The 17,902-nt window shown below is 44.2% G+C and overlaps 1 protein-coding gene across 1 annotated transcript in view; it reads left to right on the forward strand.

The window, feature by feature from the left end:
- Positions 1-2,814: 2,814 nt before the first annotated feature.
- FRMD4B (FERM domain containing 4B) overlaps positions 2,815-17,902 on the forward strand; it is a 358,627-nt gene continuing 343,539 nt past the window's right edge. Inside the window, exon 1 of the mRNA XM_061396423.1 lies at positions 2,815-2,902. The gene's annotated coding sequence lies outside the window, so the exon portion shown is untranslated. The remainder of the gene's footprint in view (positions 2,903-17,902) is intronic.

The following is a 17,902-nucleotide window of genomic DNA, read 5'->3' on the forward strand; positions in this document are numbered from 1 at the left end:
AATTAAGTCCTGACAATAACTTACAAAGTCAGCATTATTATTATCCCTATTTTAGGTTGAATATTTAGAAAAGCTGGGCTTTCAACCCAGAGAAAACAGCCCTGGAGCTCCCACTGCCAAGGCAGAGCCCCTTTGCACTAAGAAAACCCAGAAAACATCCCACATCTTCCGGAAAATTCTCCTGGACTGCTCTGACCCAGACCAACCTTACTGACATATTTTATGTTGCATTTTTCACATTCAAGACTGTGTCCACTTTTTTCCCCCAAATATGCTCCAAGCAACTTCTTAGGTGCTCAGCCTTATCCTATTCATCTCCCCTGCATTGCATGGCCCTGCTTTGCCCTACACTCTCGTGTGGTTCTCTAGCGACTGCTTTACATGTACCGGCTTCCTCTCCAAAGAAATTATGCCCTCATTTATGAGGGCGAAGCAAGCATTGATCTCTGCAATGTCCCCTTACCTGTGGTCCTGTGTTGCTGTTCTCCTTGACTAGACAGTATGGCATGGTGGTTAAGGAGTCTGCAGACCCAAGTTTAAATATAGGCATGACCTCTTTCTAGTTTCATATTCTTTTTTTTTTTTTTTCTAGTTTCATATTCTTGGGTGGAGCAGTAAACTTCCCTGAGCCTCAAGTTCCTCCTCTGCAAAATGGGGATCTTTTCACTCAGCTGATAGAGAGTTGCAATGTGCTAAGAACTGAACTGGGAGAAGGAAATGGCATCCCACTCCAGTACTCTTGCCTGGAAAATCCCACTGACAGAGGAGCCTGGTAGGCTGCAGTCCATGGCGTCTTGAAGAGTCGGATACGACTGAGGGACTTCATTTTCACTTTTTACTTTCATGCATTGGAGAAGGAAATGGCAACCCACTCCAGTGTTCTGGTTTGGAGAATCCCAGGGATAGGGGAGCCTGGTGGGCTGCCATCTCAGGGGTCGCACAGAGTCGGACACGACTGAAGCGACTTAGCAGCAGCAGCAAGAACTGAACTAGGCAAACATAAACCCTGGCCTGAAGGGGCTTCCAGGTCAACTCCTTTCTCTCAGGAGAATGAAATGACATGATAAACCAAATAAAGTGCTTCCTTAGCTTAGGTCAGGGGGCCATGTAATAGGCACTCAATAAATGTTAGCTATTCATTTAATATCTTCTATTTAATTAAAAGCAAGCAATCCATTCTGACACCTGAAGAAAATTTAATTAAACCTCACACTGCACAGATACAATATTATACATTACTCCATCTCAAGCTTTTACTGATTTTGCTTGTCATTTCATGTCAGTAGCAGCTATGCCAGGGCCTGGGAAATCAAGACAGCCCCTCTATCCCCCTTTACCATCCTTTTTTTTTTTTTTTGTAGGCTGGTGGTCAGAATAAGGAGAAGAAGGAGAAGAAAAGGAAGAGGAGGAGGAGGAGAAATGCCAATACCAGGATAACAGAAGCAAGTCTCTTTCAAATATTGATACTGGATGATTCAACCAAAACATTCACAAAAATATGGAGCTGTATAATTGTGTAGTAGTCACAAAATATTCTTCAAAGTGGATTGAGTTTTAAAAATGAATTCATTCATATTGTATAGAGTAGTGGGTGTGGAACTGGGACACACATTTAAAGCTGTGTAAGAAATATTTTCTCTCGGCCCTGTCCCGTGTACTCCAGGGTTCTACTTGCCAACTCATTTGGAGACAATAGGAAAACCTCAATAGATCCTTCACCAATGGTCCTCCCTTCTTCCTCTTCTCTTCTTTGCTATCCTACACTCAGCATCAGATCAAGTTGGAACCCCTGTCTTGCCACTTATTAGCGATTTTGAATTAACCCCTCTCTCTCCTTTCTTCATCTGTAAAGAAAACACAATAAAACACTCCTGAATCACATAACTGTTCTGCCTGGCATTGGGGAGGCTTTCGCTTTCACCCCTCTTCTTTATCTGTCTCTGCCTCTCTGTGTCATCCTCTCTCTTTCTTCTTTCTTTTCTCTTTCTCTGTACACTCCCTCCCTTCTTTCCTTCTTTTTGTTTCTTTCTTTCAAGAGCCGAAACACCAGTTTGCTGGAATCTCAAATTAAGTCATTAGTCGGACCCAGTCCCATCCTTGGCTAGATTTTGCGCCTCTTGCAGCCGCCGGTGTTTTATTCCCTTTATTCTAAGGGCAGTCGAGTCGGGATGCTTGAAACCTGGAAAGCGGAATCAAGTCCCTCCCAGTGCTTTACAGCCGGAGGGAGAGAAGATAGGCGCGGGCTGGCGACCCCCTCCCTTTTCCCCACTCCTGGCAGCGCCAACCGCTCCGCGCCCCTTGGCACCAGCGCCTTTTCTCTGTCGGGAAGACGAGCCCAGCCCACAGCCGCGCGGCGGGGGCCGAGGGCGCCCCCTCCCTTCTCTCGCTCCCCCCTCCCCTTCTTCCCCTCCCGATACAATGACTGGGCCGGAACAGCGCCTCAGCAGTGTCTCATTGGCAGCGGCCGCCCCAGCCCCCGGAGAGGCGGCGGGAGGGGGCAGCTGGGGAGAGGGAGCCCAGAGCCGGGGCTGACAGCGAAGAGATAGGCAGGACGGAAGGACTACAGGACGCGAGGAGGGCGGCCTGGAGCGCAGCTTTAAGTGTGGATCAAGCGAGGACGCGCGGAGAGCGGCGGCGGGGGCGACTAGCAACCCTGGGTCGGGGGATGCGGCAGGCGCTGGCTGCCTTGCCAGTCCGGGAGTCTGGCTGCGCGGCTCATGTGCTGAGCAGGAGCTTGGGCAGAGAGAAGGAAGAAAGCAGCCGCCCAGGAAGGCGCTACGTAGAGCGGAGTTGCGGAGCTGGCGCAGAGCCGGGTCCCCAGGTCCTGCGAGGTGAGCAGCCGAGACAATAAAGTAGCGGTCGACAGTCCGCCGAGCGCCCGAGGCTGGAAGCGGGAGAGCAGGTAGGTGGATGACTGCCCCGGGTGCCCGGAGCGCACTGAGGGGGACGACCTTGCGACGCGCCACCACGGCGCCGCTTCCCGTGCGCTCCAGGCGCAGCGCGCGCGTTTGGAGACCCCCAGTGGAGGTGCGGGTCCCGGGCGCTCCTGCCGGCAGGAAACCCCGCCCCGCCGCTCCCTGGCTGCCTGCAGCCTCCGCTGGAGTCCCTAGGGCACTTGGCGCGGCGGCGCTTCGGTCGCTTTGGTAGTGTGGAGACAGGAAGTTTGGCGGTTTCTGGGCGTTGGCGCTGGTGGGGTTTGCAAACGCGCCGCCAGAGACCATGTGCTTTGATTGCCGCGCGTTCGTGGGAGGTGGGGAGAAATGCTGATGAATCCCAGATCCCTCTGCCCAGAGATACTTTCAAAAAGCGGCGAGAAGAGTGGAAGGGGGAAATCCTTTGCGTCTGCAGAGAATGCTAAGGGTTTGGTTTGGCTGCTCTTTTCAAATAGGTGTGTCTGCCCCTAGCCGCTGCTGTGTTGAAGAGGCTGTATGCGTGTGGTTCGCTCCCTCTCTATTTTCTAGAATATTTCACTTTTTACTTTTGTCTAGGGAGGGAAAAACAAAGATGATATTTTGGGAAATTCCATTCGATCTGGGCTAGGGGATGAACTCTTCCTTTGCGTTGAATGATCTGTACTCCGAACGATATTGCCGAGCAGTGCCTGGTCTTGTTCACAAAAGGGGTGAGAGCTTGTATTAAACCTTCCCCGGATCTGAGAACGCTGCCGCAGGAGGAGATCTCGCTTGTTCTTTGTGTGGCCGCTTCCTTCCAGATGTGAGAGGGTTGGGCTGGGCGCTCCTGGGTGGGGTAATAATTATCGTGAACATTCCTGCGATCTGCTAGGACTTGTAAGCATACCAAAGCCAACTCCTCTGAACTTTGCGAACCGACTCGGTCTGCTTGCTGGTACCCAGACAGCAGCATCTGGAAGGTGGCCCCTGGAGGGTGTGGGGGTGGGGGCAGAACGACCCTGGAGTGCTGACAGCCTCAGTCTTTAGGGAAAGGTTGTTGATCCTTCAAGGTTAGCTAGTGTTTGCCCATAAACTTGTCAACTCATTTGGAGGTTGGGTGCAGGATTTTAGCGCGGTCCCTGGCATGCTGTTTCCTGTCGTAAAGAGAATGTGTCTGTGGAGCTTCCCTATCAAACCTCTGCGGGGGAGAAGCAGCTTCACCTTACTTAACCTCAGCAGACTGCTCTTTAATCCCCCATACACACTCGCCTGCCTAGGAGACCCCGGCTCAATCCCTGGGTCGGGAAAATCCCCTGGAAGAGGACATGGCAACTCACTTCAGTATTCTTGCCTGGAGAATTCCATGGACAGAGGTGCCTATCGGACTACAATCCATGGGGTCACAAGAGTCAGACACGTCTTAGTGACTGAGCACAAGCACACACATACCCTTTAGGAATGGTGCTTAAGAGAATTTACTATGAAACAGGCATCCCAGTAGGCAGTTTGGGACCATCATAAACAGTCCACGGAGTGGTCAACTGAGCCCTCGAGGGAGGTTAAGTAACCTGCCATAAGTTACACTGATAATTTTTTATTTACATCAGGTCTGTTTCCAAATGCCAGGCTTTTAACCATAACAGTGCCTCTAACAAGGCTGTGTTGTGGTGACACTGATAATGATGAAGCAAAAATAATTACAACACAACAATGGATTCATAAGATTAAATCAAATGACATTGAAAAGAATGGCTGAACCAAGGTAAACACTCAGGGTATAATTTGGTCTCTAAATTCAATGTCATAAACTAGGCGATGGGTATATTGATAACTCTATGAGTCTTACTTCTTTTGTGTATCTGAAAAATTTGATATAAAGAGTGAAGGTACCTGCACTCATGTGCATGCACGCAGACACACGCACACACACACACACACACACACGCACACATTCACCCTTACCTTTTGAACAGTGCTTATTATTGTTTTCTAAAAGATGGCCAGAAGTATTTACGCAATTCCAAGAACTTCTTGAACATAAGAGGTTTATCATTTCCTCATGACATCCGAAGATATTAATTAAACACTTCATTTGCTTCAATTCAGTAATGCAGGTATAATGCATTTGAACACTATGATGATGGAAATCCACCTAACCTACTATTATAGTGAGGTCTGTTTTTCATGATCCCTGGGAAAAAGTTCTCAGAACTCTCTTCCGAGCATGCAAGCGATTGTCTTAAACTTCACTTGGTTTGGAAATGAATAATGGTTTTGAATTTGCATGTTAGTGGAGGGAAAGTTAATGGCTTCTCAAACAGGCAGACAACTGTGCATGAGCCTGACAAGCTAGAAAAGTATGGGCAGAGTTAAGTTCACCAGCCTCTCTGGAGTGGAAATGCAGTTTTCTCAGGACTGTTTACTGGACTGGCCTCTATTTCTAGCAAGCCTGAGAATCCGAGCTGTCCATTTGAGTCCACAGATTGAATCAAGACTCTGCAGTGCTTTTGAGCAGACAAAAAGGAAATTTTGGCTAACTGACAATACAAATAAGGTACATGGAAAACAGTTAAAAATATCCTGTCAGCTCCCCCACCCCCGTCAAAAATGTCCTGTCTTGTCCAGCCTGCAGTAACTGTCTGAAACTTCAGGAACTCTTCATTTTTATTTTACACACATTACACACTTAAATGAAGGCATCAGTCTTATACTGCAAGGAATTTCTCTCTCTTTCTCCCTCCCTCTCTCCATCCCTCCCTCTAAATCTGCCCTAGAGATCTGATGTTATCATGAAGGCACTATTTTAAAATACTCAGCCACTGCTGAGGTTCAGCGAAATTATTAAATCATGTAACTCAGCTCATCAGCAGCACTTGGGTGTTAATTTCCTTAGATATCTCTCTTCTCTCTCTATGTAGACGTGGTTTTTGTTTTGCTTTAAAAGCCACATACCTTTTTTTTTTTGGTAATTCATTTATATCTCGGTCATTAAGATTCTTTTCTCTTTTCTGTTAAGTGCCTGTCCTGTGTGGCCAGAAAGAAACTGTAAAGTAGCAATTTTCTGTTGCTAGATGTTTGGTTTAGGAGCCAAACCTCCTATTTTCCTCAATAGCCTGTGTCAGTTTTAAAAAATCTCATTCTTTCCGGTGAAATCCATTTTTAACCTAATCTTATAAAGCAGTGTTTTTCAAAACGAAGTTCAGGAGATCAGTTTAGTGGGTCACATCAGTTTTTTCCTTTTAAGTGTTACAGGGACAGAAAATATCAGCATCATCTTAATGTCAGTAAAGTTTCTGTAGTTTCATGAACCTTTGAGTCCGTCCTGAATCTGAGACTGTGTGTACACTTTGCTGGATAAAGTATAATTCACACTATGATTTGCTATGAAAAAGTTTGCAAGTCACTGCCACAGGATGTGTTTGTATTATAAGTTGATAAACACGCAATTTAAATAGAATTAGAATATAGACATATATATATATATATATATATATATATCCCATATATACAGATTGAATTTTCTAAAAGGTGCATAGGTAAGACTGATTTCAAGAGCATCTTCCTCAGGGTTGAACAGTGACTTCAGGATCTGATTAATTTTTTTATCTTTCATTCTGCCTTTTTCTTCCTTTTTGTTCCCTGTTGGGTGACAATGATGGTAGCAGTTGCCGGTTTACACAATTCCAGATTCAAGACCAAGAGAAAAAGCATAAACCCTCCTTCTCCAGTTGCTGAACAAAACGTCTCAGCACCAGTTCTGACTGGCCCAGTTGGCTTGGCTGAAGGAAACTCTTTGCCCTAGTGGGAGTCCCACCCAGGCCCTGTGGACCGTGGATGCGGGAGGCCCTGACCTCCAGGTGAATACAATTGCTGGGAAGTGAACGAATGTTCGCCACAACACACAAGTGCCTAACTCAACATAGACTGATTTCTGTTCTCTTTGATGCCCAAGATAATGGAGGACAAGCTGATTTATTTTCAGGCAGATAGGTTTTCGCTATGATTTTTCGTGTGTGTAAGGAAAGCTTTAGCTGTCACTTTACCTTGGTCAGTGTCAAGATTTGCAGATCAAAATGTAGAACAGGTCAAAGAGATGGTGGTGTCTATACTTTCCGGTGACACTGAGGGGCAAAAAAAGGCAGATATACTGATTTAAAACCCATTGCAGACCCCAAATCTCTTTTTTGCACCCATGTGCAAATCTTGGGAGGCAGTTCTTTTAGTCAGTGTGTTGTGTGAATGTGATGACCATGGTTATTTTGGTAGTGTCTTCCAGAAAATTCTTTGAAGAGTACATCTCCTTAAGGCCCAAGGTGAATAAATTCTCTGCTTGGCAGCTCTTCAGCCTGCAGGTATTTATCTGAGTCAGTTTTGCTTCACCCCTGGGGATGTGCTGCTTTTAATTGTCCTCTGTCACTTTATGTACAAGTATCCAGTGGGAAGGGGACCCTATGTGTGTTTGGCTATGAGAATAATATTCATTTCCAGCAGAGGATCCTGGAAGTCAGGTGATCATGCTGGCTTACCTGGGTCAGTCCTGGTTAATGTCTGTGACTCCAGTTTGAATGATAACTTATATGGTTACTTTACCTATAAAGGATGTTTTGGGGGGCCATGATTAGGGGTCTTTTTAATAGATTAAATTATAAAGAGCTCCTCTTACCAGGCAAGATTAAATGATATTTAAGAATGCGTGCCAGGGCTTCCCAGGTGGCGCTGATGATAAAGAATCCATCTACCAATGCAAGAGGATGCATGTTTACATGGTAAAATATAAAGGAAAGTGGCTTAACGTTTTTTGTGCTTTAATTTCTTCATCTCTAATGTAGGGAGAATCAGAGTTCCTACCTCATTGTGTGGATAGAGGATAAAATAAAATTGTTTCATGTGGTGCCTGCTACATACTAAATATTTAATAAATGTTAACTATTATTTGTGCTTTGATGAAGCTAGGAAAAATAGTAATAGTTATGTTTTTTTAATTGAACACTATATGCCGCATTTAAGTCTAAGAATTTTTTTAGCTATCATTTTCTTTATTTTTAGAAGTCCTGTGATCTGAATGTTATGGCCATTTGTTGTTGTTATTACTCCCATTTTCCAGATGAGGAAAACCGAGATTTAATGACATTAGCAAGTAATGAAGCCATTACTTGCAACCCCCAGTCATTTTGATTTCAGAGCCTCTGCTCTCATTTATTATGTGATATTGTTAGACTTGGAAGGGAGTTTTGAGATAGGCCAGCCTTCAAAAATGACCCCAATATGTGATGTGACTTGGCAAGTTATTTAAGGGTGGTGCAGGCCAGAACCAAGGTTTTCTGCCTTCCACAACCATTGGTAAACTGAGGACAAATGCATCCACCCAGCAAGGTGAGAGCAGGTATGAACTGGAAATACTGGATCTGGAGTTGGGAAGATGTCTTCTAATTCAGCTATAAAATGTCTAGTACTGTCTTACCAGGGTACATAAACTCCTGGGGGTATATGAGTAAATTTTAGGTGATAGATGGAGAACCATTTTACTTCAGTGATTATTTTAATGTGTGCCAAAATAATTTGTTTTTACACTCAGAACTTCAAACTTTATTAAATAATAAATTTCGTCTTGCCTCGCCTAATAAATTATTAACAGACAATATTATTGCTTAGGGTGAGGCTAGCAAGACAGTGTCAATGTAAAATCACTTAAAAATATATATTAGGTGAAACATAGGGTGGGTAGTACTGGAAAATGGCAAAAGCTATAAAAGGGAAGATGTGAATGACTGAAGTCTGGGAAATGCTGGATTAGAGCAATGTTTGTCCAACTCTGTGCACAAGACTCAGTTGGGAATCAGATTCTGATTCAGTAGATCTGGGGTGGAGTCTGAGATTCTGGATTTCCAGCAGGCCCCCAGGAGATGTCATTGGCGCTGGTCTGTGGACCATACTTCACCTAGGAAGGGATCAGAGAACCTAGAAGATTCTTTGACACATGCTGCGTGTTGAGGATTTGAAGAAATGTAAGGTATAATGAAATACCACCTCACACTTGTCAGAATGGCTATTGTCAAAAAATCTTCAAGTGACAGATGTTGGCAAGGATATGGAGAAAAGGGAACCCTCTTACACTATTGGTAGGAATACAAATTGGTACAGCTACTATGGGAAACAGTCTATAGGTTTCTGAAGGAAAAAAAAAAAACTAAACTAAAAATAATACTACCATATGACCCAGCAATTCCACCCCTGGGTATATATCTGAAAGAAACAAAAATACTAATTTGAAAAGATACATGCACCCCAAGTGAAGGCAGGAGGAGAAGGGGACAACAGAGGATGAGATGGTTGGATGGCATCACCGACTCGATGGACGTGAGTTTGAGCAAGCTCCGGGAGTTGGTGATGGACAGGGAAGCCTGGCGTGCTGCAGCCCATGGGGTTGCAAAGAGTCGGACACAACTGAGTGACTGAACTGAATGTACCCCAACATTCATAGCAGCATTATTTGTCCCTCAACAGATGAATGGATAAAGAAGATGTGATGTATTGGGTTGGCTTTTTCCTTCACATGTATATACACACACACATATACACACAATGGAATAATACTACTCAGTCATAAAAACAGAATGGAATTTTGCCATTTTCAACAACATGGGTGAACTTTGAGAGTATTATGCTAAATGAAGTGAGTTCAAAAGAGACAAATATGCATGCTATTGCTTACATGTAGACTATAAAAAATAAAACGAATTGGTGAATATAACAGAAAGAAACAGACTCATAGACATAGAGAACACATTAATGGTGACCAGTGGGGAGAGGGAAGGAGGGAGAGAAATAGGGGTAGAGGATTAAGAGGCACAAATTATTAGGTGTAAAATAAATAGGCTACAAGGATATATGTACAACACAGGGAATATAGCCAATATTTTATGATAAGTATAAATAGAGCATACCTTTTAAAAATTGTGGATAACTATATTGTACATCTGTAACTTATATTCAGTTCAGTTTAGTCGCTCAGTCGTGTCTGACTCTTTGCGACCCTATGGATTGCATGGACTGCAGCATGCCAGACCTCCCTGTCCATCACCAACTCCTGGAGGTCCATTGAGTTGGTGATGCCATCCAACCATCTCATCCTCTGTCATTCCCTTCTCCTCCCGCCTTCAATCTCTCCCAGCATCAGGGTCTTTTCCAGTGAGTCCGTTCTTCACATCAGGTGGCCAAAGTATTGGAGTTTCAGCTTCAGCATCAGTCCTTCCAGTGAATGTTCAGAACTGATTTCCTTTAGGATGGACTGGTTGGATCTCCTTGTTGTCCAAGGGACTCTCAAGAGTCTTCTCCAACATATCATACATCAACTATTTTTCAAAAAACAAAACCATAGAGAAATGGAATCCCACTTCCCAGAAGCTTAAGCTGATTGGGGAGAAAAGATGTGAAGGAAGGTGGGTGGTAAACTCCCCCATCCACAGAAAGTGCAACACAGGAGAGAGAGGTACAGAGACCATGGTCTGCCCCAGAGATGCTGCAGTGGGGTAGCAGGAGGGGGTGGGGTTTTGGTTTGGTCTGAAAGATTCGTAGCAGCAAGTTGAGAGTTTCCAGACAGGCTTGATGAGCATGAAGAAGGGTGCAAGAAGCAGATAAGACTCCAAAAAAAATGCCTGCACCTACAAAGTGGAAATTTCAGTAACAATCTGATCAACACACTGAAACATTCACTTAGAATAAGCTCTGTCTTCTAAGACAAGCCCCGTTGCCTGGTCCTGATAGTCCGCATTGACTGTGTCTCTATCAGTGCCAGCTACTTGACACGTGCTTTCCAGACAGTATATATTTCATTCTGTCTCCACCATGAGCCACAATAGCTCACACTTTGTAGAGGTGAAAAGGGAGGCTTGGAGGGGCTGCACCCTCATTCAGAATCACAGCTGGTTAGTGACAGACCTGGAATTCAGAGTCAGCTGGGTCTGTGTTCTTGGACAACATGCTGCAAGTGACTCTGCTTTGTGTTATCCCTGACAGTCACAGCCAGAGAGGCTCAGCTCTCTCTCCAGAGAGCATACCTCACCAGAGATGCTAATGGCTCATCTTGTTTCAGTTGAGAATATTGCCCCCGAAAACAGATCCTAACCCTCAGCCAGAGATGATTATATTTCTGCTTTGCTGAATAAGCCATGACCAGACTACAGTTTTTAGCATTGTGACCTTTTATGAGAAATGGGCTCAGAATTGGCCCCTTGCCCTACCCCTTTCTCCTGCAAATAAACACTGAATGTTTTGTTGCAACAAGGAGGCACTTTCCTTAGCAAGTCACAAAGTAGCCCAGAGAGACAGTTATTGGAAATAATTATGCCTCTGCCACAGCATGGGGCCCATCACTGCCCCTCCTGATTTTCAAAAGGTCTTGCTGGAATACCAGCATCCATCTTCCAGCTGGTGCTTATAACAGCCGACAGCGTCGGTAGGGAACCTGACAATGGATGAGGCCTGAGGATTGTTTTCTGGCTTCCCTTGTTGCACCTGACTGAGCCTCGCCATCAATTCAGTCCTCACCAAAGAGCAGGGGGACCATATGTGACCTGAATGGGAGGCCCAGATCACAGGGCCAGCTCTGGCCCTGGTTCATCCAAGTGTAATACTCCAACAGGGTTCTGCCAGATGAGGGCGGAGTTGGGGAGAAAGAGTTGTGATCCTGGGTGGAGAGTCCAAAAGGCTGAGTTTTTATCCCATCTCAGCAGCACACTGACCTTAGCCATGTTAATTACCTCTCTGATTTCTCAAGTGGGGGATGATATTTACATTATGAACCACCAGACGTGTGCTCAGACTTCAAATCTTATTAAAGATTTGCACTTTATCCACAGCCATTGCACTCTTCTCGCTTTAAAACTTCTAAAAGGGCTCAGAGAACACCTCCCCGTGTTCAGAGGGATGGAGGAGAGACAAGATGAACGTAGAGAATTAAAAGATACAAACTACCATGTATAACACAGAGAAGCTACAAGGATATATTGTACAGCCAAGGGATTATAGCCAGTATTTTCTATCTTTTAAATGGAGTATAAGCTATAAAAATATTGAATCACTATATCGTACACCTGAAACTAATATAGTATTGTAAATTAACTATAATTTTTTTTAAAAAGTCTTAGATAAATGCATTTAAAAGAGCTTCTTTATCCGTAGTGTGCTGGTTGGTGGAACATTTCAGTAATGTTATTTGCTGTGCGGTAAAAAATGATCTTCAGCGTAACTTCTCCTATCAAGTAACCTTTCAGTTTTAAACAGATCTTGCAACATTAAGATAGGGTGACTTCTTTGATAAATCAGAAAAGTTAAGGGCATTTGAGGCCACCACAAATGAAGTGATTGCATCCATTTAAACCTGCAAGTTGAAATGCAGGACCCTGATTAAGTAATAAAAACCATGTGCCCTTAGACTGGGAACAGAAAGCCCAGTCCCAATGTGACCGTAAGACACAAATTGAGGACATATCATGGTAATTTGCTCCAACTGTGTTAAATTAATTCAATTTGTATTTTGAAAAGAAAAAAAAAAAAAGAAGCATGCTGTTTTATATACTTCCCTGTGCCCACTCTAGCTGTACTTTCACTGCCTAGAAGAATGGACTGTCCAGTTTACTAGGGTCAAAAGTTTGATTCAAACAAATTAAGAGTAAGAAAGTATTTTTACAATGACGCAGCTGCTTTAAACAGTTCGAGTCATGAGTGGGTCTTGGTGCGCTGTCTGGCACTGAGCTCGATTACGCTTGGAAAAGCATAGAGGTGGACTATCGCCGGTCCTTTTCAGATCTCAGAGGAAAGCTGGGAAAAAAGGGTATTTAAAAATTGGTATTTTGTCAGCAAATGTTCATTCTATGGGAAATGTTAACTGCCTTCTCTCAGAGTACACAGTGCAAACTTCCACCCTGCCCTTCTGCAGGTTCACTGATACAGCATTGTCAAGGAATAAGACATCTGTTTCATTGGAGTGATTTTTCCAGGTGATTACAGCTTACCTCTGCCCACCTACATTATATTTTTGCTTGAACTGTTTCTGATGGAAACGTGACACATGCTTCTTTACTTTTTTACATGGAGTTTACAAATGTGTTTACAACTTTCCTTGACTTGGGCATCCAGTTTCGTCCCTTGCCATCATCCTGTTACTGTTTGACAGCAGACTTGCCTTGGGCTGAGTGACTTTGTATAAATAATCACATATTTTTATTCTTTTGTAGTTATCATTATTCCTAATAATACCGCTCCTCTGGGTAGTTAGCAAATCCCAGGCAGTGTGCTAAGAATGTCATATACATTATAGTCTTGGTTAATCTGCCTGACTCCCTACCCCCACCAAGAAACGAGATTATTCCTTCCATTTAGGGTGAGAAAACTGAGGTTTAAAAAACTGGTAGTGAGTGGTGGAGCTGGAATTTGAACCTGGGTCTCTAACTGCAGGATGTCTGTTGCTAGGTGTTACAAGAGTTGCCTCTTGCTCTGTTTCTCCTCTGCATATTTCTGTCTCTCCTCCTTCTTCTGAAACCTTCCCCCAAGTAAAAGCCCAAGATGAGTTCCGTGTCTTTTTTTACGGAGTATTTGTTGGTATCTTTTTCCTTCAGTGGAGTTCTGGGAATATTTTTGCTGATTCCTAGGTTCCCAGGCATCTTCTGCACAGTTGCAGTTTCTGGAGGTCAAACCTGCGAGTTCATCACTACATGCGCTAAGGCTTTGGGTGGATTGGTTATAGCAGGGGTCCCCAACCTCTGAAATCTAATGCCTGATGATCTGAAGTGGAGCTGATATAATAATAGTAGAAATAAAGGGCACAGTAAATGTAACGTCCCGAAACTGATCCCCTCAACCCCATGGTCCACAGAAAAATTGTCTTCCATGAAACAAGTCCCTGGTGCCTAAAAGGTTGGGGATCACTGGGTTATAGAATTTACTGCATTATGATTTAATAGCATAATCAAGAAACCTGCAATCAGAGGAATGCCTGACAAGTCTATAATTTAGGGGTCAGCAAACTTTTTTCTGTGAAGGGCTGGTTACTAAATATATTAGGTTTTGCAGGCCGTAGGGTCTGGGTTGTAGCTACCTAAATCAGTCTTTGCATGGCAAGAATAGCCACTGCTGCTGCTGCTGCGTCACTTCAGTTGTGTCCGACTCTGTGCGACCCCATAGACGGAAGCCCACCAGGCTCCCCCGTCCCTGGGATTCTCCAGGCAAGAACACTGGAGTGGGTTGCCATTTCCTTCTCCAATGCATGAAAGTAAAAAGTGAAAGTGAAGTCGCTCAGTCGTGTCCGACCCTCAGCGACCCCATGGACTGCAGCTTTCCAGGCTCCTCCGTCCATGGGATTTTCCAGGCAAGAGTACTGGAGTGGGGTGCCATTGCCTTCTCCAAGAATAGCCACAGATAAGACATAAAATGATAGATGAAGCTGTATTCAAGTAAAACCTTAATTACAAAAACAAGCAGTGGCCAGGGATTGGCCCACAGGCTTGTCGTTTGTCAACACCTGTTACAATGGACAAAAGAGCCACTCAGGGTATTTAAAAAACCAAGCTAGGGTGAGAATTCAGAGGCTGTGTAGAGCAGTGATTTCACCCAGAGACTCTGGAGACAATGCCTGGATGTGTCTCCCATCTTACCCACTAACTACTGTAACTTAGCCAGTTATCTTAACCTCTATGTTCCTCGATTTTCTGTCTTTAAGGTTGGGACAATAATAGTCCTTCCCTTTCAAGATTGCTTTGCAAATTAAAGGAATTGTTTGTCAAGTACTGAGAACGATGCCCAGAGCGCATTTACGTTTTGAAAGTGACCCCGAACTTAAATGTCAGCTGAAAAAAAACAATTGTCTCTAGTTCTTTGGTTGTAAAAATCAGAGTGAAATTGAAGAGTGTGACTGGTTTTCCTTTGTCGTCTGTGTCTCTGCTTTGCTGCTGTTTGGATGTGGCTGGCTGTGGGTTAACACAACATTCTTAGTTAAGACAATGAATTTGGAAACATTCTCTATCTCTTGCCTTTCACCCCCTTCACTCAATCGATCAAGATGGGGCTTGGCAGGTGTACTCCCCACTTGGGAAGCTCTGGGTTCTCTATCCTATTTGGGGGTGAAAGGCAACCTGTAAAATAGTTGCCTCACGTGTGTTCAAAAGGATACCGCTGACACTCCTGCTCCACCCTGGGTTCTCTCTCACCTTTCTTCTCCTGGCCACCCAGCTATTTTTAGTGACGTGTTTTAATCAGAGATGAACTTGTGAAGATCTCTGGCCCCAAAATAAAAGAGTATGTCACAGCTGAATGAGAGAGGGGGGAGTCATGCCCCAGGTCTGAGGACATAAATAGCAGAGGGTGTGAGTGCACCAGGATGTGGGAATCGCTGGGAAGCAGAATCCACATGTGTTGTATGCACAGCACAATGTGAAAGGAAGACCTGGGAATTTGAAGGTTAAAGGGAGAGTGATGTTATGTATCAAATAAGGTAATTTTGACCCTGAAGTTGACATGTGAGTCTTCAGGGGAAAGTTGCAAGTAGATCTGGAACCAGAAAGATACGTGTTTGATTCCAGAGTCCGTGACCCAGTTGTGCTTACATTGTGCAGACCATTGTACCCTGTGAGCCTCAAGAGGAAGGTTACTCCCAACTCTTCAGTGTGTGTAAAATAGGTTAAGATAACAAGACATCATTCTTAAAGTTCTCTTGTTGATGGGTCACTGTCAGACTCAAAAAATAATAATAGTGATTAATTCTTGATTGAAAAGTTTGGGTAAAGATGGCTTTTCTTTCTTTCCTTTTTTATATTATTCTTTCAAGCCTGCATCCTTGAAATGGCCAAGTGCAGGAATGGTAGACAGAATGTACATACTGAGGATGGAGGGGGAGGTGAGAAGTTTCCAGTTGTTCGGGCCCACCTTATGAGTCATCTGGCAGGCATATCCTCTCGATGACCTGCTCCCACACCAGGAGATGCCAGATCTTCAAGGTGGAAAGTGTGTGGGTCCCTCTACTACTGTGTGGGCCAGAGCACTGCTACCAGCTCCCACCCACTGCTAGGCCACTCTCTACTTGGACTCGAACCAGAACCAATCTAAACCACTCCTGCTTGGTCTGTGCTTCAACCAAGAACCTATGTTGTAACTGATATAAAGGTTTGACACATGACTTAGCTTCAACCAACTGGGAGTTGCTAGAAGGATCATGGGAGTTGGAGCCAGAAGACCTGGGTTTAATCCTAGTTCTGTCACTTGCTAACAGGATAATATTGAATAAGAAACTAGCCTAAACCTCTTCTGTGACTGACATGCATTACCATATTTAATATTCTGCAGCAAGCCTCTGGGGCTGAAATGCCTGGCACAGTGCTTGGCACAAAGTCAACAATCAGTGAAAGATGACTATTGATGTTATTCATATGCGGATTAATTATTCACAATGCTAAGTTGTTGCTGATCAACTCAAGCAGTGTTAGTAACTTTATACCTGCTGGCTCTGAGGTCTGGAATGAATTTTGCTAATTTCTGAAGTGGTTGGGTGATCCATGGCCAGTGAACGGGCCAGCAGAAACCAGAAGTTCCCTTAGCCCCTGTGCGTGGCATTTACCTACCTTGGTAAAGGATATCAGATCAGATCAGATCAGTCGCTCAGTCATGTCCGACTCTTTGCAACCCCATGAATCGCAACACGCCAGGCCCCCCTGTCCATCACCAACTCCCAGAGTTCACTGAGACTCACGTCCATCAAGTCAATGATGCCATCCAGCCATCTCATCCTCTGTCGTCCCCTTCTCCTCTTGCCCCCAATCCCTCCCAGCATCAGAGTCTTTTCCAATGAGTCAACTCTTCACATGAGGTGGCCAAAGTACTGGAGTTTCAGCTTTAGCATCATTCCTTCCAAAGAAATCCCAGGGCTGATCTCCTTCAGAATGGACTGGTTGGATCTCCTTGCAGTCCAAGGGACTCTCAAGAGTCTTCTCCAACACCACAGCTCAAAAGCATCAATTCTTCGGTGCTCAGCCTTCTTCACAGTCCAACTCTCACATCCATACAGGACCACGGGAAAAACCATAGCCTTGACTAGACGAACCTTTGTTGGCAAAGTAATGTCTCTGCTTTTGAATATGCTATCTAGGTTGGTCACAACTTTCCTTCCAAGGAGTAAGCGTCTTTTAATTTCATGGCTGCAGTCACCATCTGCAGTGATTTTGGAACCCAGAAAAATAAAGTCTGACACTGTTTCCACTGTTTCCCCATCTATTTCCCATGAAGTGATGGGACCGGATGCCATGATCTTCGTTTTCTGAATGTTGAGCTTTAAGCCAACTTTTTCACTCTCCACTTTCACTTTCATCAAGAGGCTTTTGAGTTCCTCTTCACTTTCTGCCATAAGGGTGGTGTCATCTGCATATCTGAGGTTATTGATATTTCTCCCGGCAATCTTGATTCCAGTTTGTGTTTCTTCCAGTCCAGCGTTTCTCATGATGTACTCTGCATATAAGTTAAATAAACAGGGTGACAATATACAGCCTTGATGAACTCCTTTTCCTATTTGGAATGAGTCTGTTGTTCCATGTCCAGTTCTAACTGTTGCTTCCTAACCTGCATACAAATTTCTCAAGAGGCAGATCAGGTGGTCTGGTATTCCCATCTCTTGAAGAATTTTCCACAGTTTATTGTGATCCACACAGTCAAAGGCTTTTGCATAGTCAATAAAGCAGAAATAGATGTTTTTCTGGAACTCTCTTGCTTTTTCTATGATCCAGCGGATGTTGACAATTTGATCTCTGGTTCCTCTGCCTTTTCTAAAACCAGCTTGAACGTCAGGAAGTTCACGGTTCACGTATTGCTGAAGCCTGGCTTGGAGAATTTTGAGCATTACTTTACTAGCATGTGAGATGAGTGCAATTGTGCAGTAGTTTGAACATTCTTTGGCATTGCCTTTCTTTGGGATTGGAATGAAAACTGACCTTTTCCAGTCCTGTGGCCACTGCTGAGTTTTCCAAATTTGC

This window comes from Bos javanicus, chromosome 22 (genome assembly GCF_032452875.1).
Source record: "Bos javanicus breed banteng chromosome 22, ARS-OSU_banteng_1.0, whole genome shotgun sequence".
Classification (NCBI taxonomy): domain Eukaryota; kingdom Metazoa; phylum Chordata; class Mammalia; order Artiodactyla; family Bovidae; genus Bos; species Bos javanicus.